We start from the raw sequence: 2,285 nt of genomic DNA, 5'->3' as shown, positions 1-2,285 counted from the left end.
CTGAAAAAGTGAAGGACTTTGATCAGCGTCCTTACTCCACACAGCTCGCCACAGGAAGCCGCAGCAGAGGGACGCAGGTTGCCGACCCCTGCATTAGCATATGCTGGTTCCAATAGAGTTTAAATGATAATTCTCAAAATATAATAGGCTGCATAATGAGTGATGTTCATGTAGAAACAAACCACATGCACACACAAATGCACAAAAATAAGAATGAAGTCTCACTCTACCTGAGCTCTGCTATTCCACTGTTTCCATACATGCAGGCACATAAAGCTGGACAGGAGTGGACCGCCAACAGAGTGGATTGCAAGATTTGAACGAGGACCAGCAGATACATCCTTCATCAGACAAACCCTGCACTCAGACAGGCCCTCTGTATCTCCATATTCCCAGTCCTCTCCAGTCTGTGGTTGTGACCACAGAGCAGAGTGAAACTGAATCCCAGATTAGCTGGGATTACACTGCTTACAAGTGGCATGTAATCCCACGCCTCACTGTCAGAATAACAAATCACAACATCAGGGCCAGCCCATGCCTTTTTTGGGCCTTGATAACAATTTGACCCAGTACCAGATCTCACACAATGGGAGAAAGTGGTGACCCTCTCTTATGTACTCCACACTCAGCAGCCACCTCATCAGTATGCTGAATGCATCTCGTCACTTGTTCAGTTTAAGGAAAGCACTGCAGAAGTCACTCCAACACCGTTTTCTGAGGAACTTTGGAAATGTCACAATGGAGGCACAGCTCATCTTGCCGTAGAGCTTCCATTTGGACATATGGTCTACATCAGTGATAACCCAACCTGGGGGTCGGGACCCCTAGTGGGGCTTGCAAGGCCAACAATCAAAAGTTCCTTAAACAGGAAAAAATCTGCTCAAAATGAATCCAAATCACTCATTTTACACAAACTTCCTGTAGTTAGTTCACTGTTTGGGTTCATTGTACAGTTTTGAATATAATTTGTCACTTAGTCAGGGGTTGATAGAAAAGGGGTCCCTTAAGTAAAAAGGTTGGGAACCACTGGTCTTCATGATGTTGTCATCATCACAGAACCCTTTGACCTCACAGTCACACAGACCACTGCAGCCAAAGCAGCAACATTCCTATCTACTGTTCTGTATTTATTCTGTTTATTTAGTTAGTGAGCTCTGCTTTAGGTAAACTTTAAAGTATAACTTATATTGCCAGAGACAAACGCTAAGACAGCAACAACCTCCTCCTCCTCCTGGCTTTTAGTTGCCTCCTCAGCTCAGCAGCCTCCTCTTCTGCTTCTCATCTAATATTTTGTCACACAAAGAAATTGCAAATTTTTTCACAATATATTAACATCATTTGGCAGCAAAAGTGTTTTTGCATTTAGCTACAATGTGATGTTTTGCACTAATTGGGAGGATGTTAATTATGATATCTCTGACAGTGCACCAGGGGGTGAAGGCTAGGGGGCACAGAGCCCTGCAAAGGCCTGCTGGAGAGCCAGTGTTTGGGATTTGGGGTAAGGCTTAAAGGGCTGTCTTTATTTAACCCTGGGCATGTTGCCCACAGAGGGGCGGGGCCTGCAACTGGGAGTGAGCTTTGCTGGTGACACAAGGGATGGGGACTTTGACTTTTTGTTTGTTCTTGTATTTTGCTGCATTATGTAAAACAAAAGACAAAAACAGAATTAGTGAAGCCAAAAGAAACACAGGGGCACGGCGGCGTCTGAAGTGGTGGCAGGGCTCTCAGGGGCAGAAAGAGGGGTAAGGATTGCTGATGACACAAGGGATGGGGCAACCATATTGCTTCATTCATCACTTTCATACCTCAAAGTTATTTTTACAGATATAAAAAGGAGATTGATGTATGCTCACTTTGTCAACTGGCTCCAGATGATTTTTGTCATCCTTGTCCATCCTTCCCCATCCTTGTTATTTTTATATATAGATATTTGTGCTTTTACTTTCTAGTACATAGTTTCTGTTTCACCCTTTCATATGAAAATGTAATGATTTGCTTTTTCTCTTACCCTTCTATCAAAAGAAATCAATCAATTTGATCCTACTTCTTACAAATTCACACATCCATAAATCAAAATTTCCCAATTATAACCATCACTATTAAGTTTTAAAAATTAAGTCAAACAATGTTACATTACTCTCATACTCATACTATGATTTCTGTGTCCCCTGGCAGTGTGCGTTCATGTACTGTTTGTGATTGTGTTTGTGTTTAGATTGACATTAACGCTGAAGTCTCTTAAACCTGCATTCTATGTAAAGCCCAGCAGGGGGAGCTCCATTGGC

The 2,285-nt window shown here is 42.6% G+C and overlaps 1 protein-coding gene across 1 annotated transcript in view; it reads right to left on the bottom strand.

The window, feature by feature from the left end:
- lrit3b (leucine-rich repeat, immunoglobulin-like and transmembrane domains 3b) overlaps positions 1-2,285 on the bottom strand; it is an 11,656-nt gene that overhangs the window by 8,974 nt on the left and 397 nt on the right. The gene's annotated exons all lie outside the window — the stretch shown is intronic.

The sequence above is a fragment of the Morone saxatilis genome, unplaced genomic scaffold (genome assembly GCF_004916995.1).
Source record: "Morone saxatilis isolate NCDOM2014 unplaced genomic scaffold, NCSU_SB_2.0 Contig3, whole genome shotgun sequence".
Lineage (NCBI taxonomy): Eukaryota > Metazoa > Chordata > Actinopteri > Moronidae > Morone > Morone saxatilis.
The sequence above is the reverse complement of the archived record's forward strand: the minus strand, read 5'-3'. Positions and strand labels throughout refer to the sequence as shown.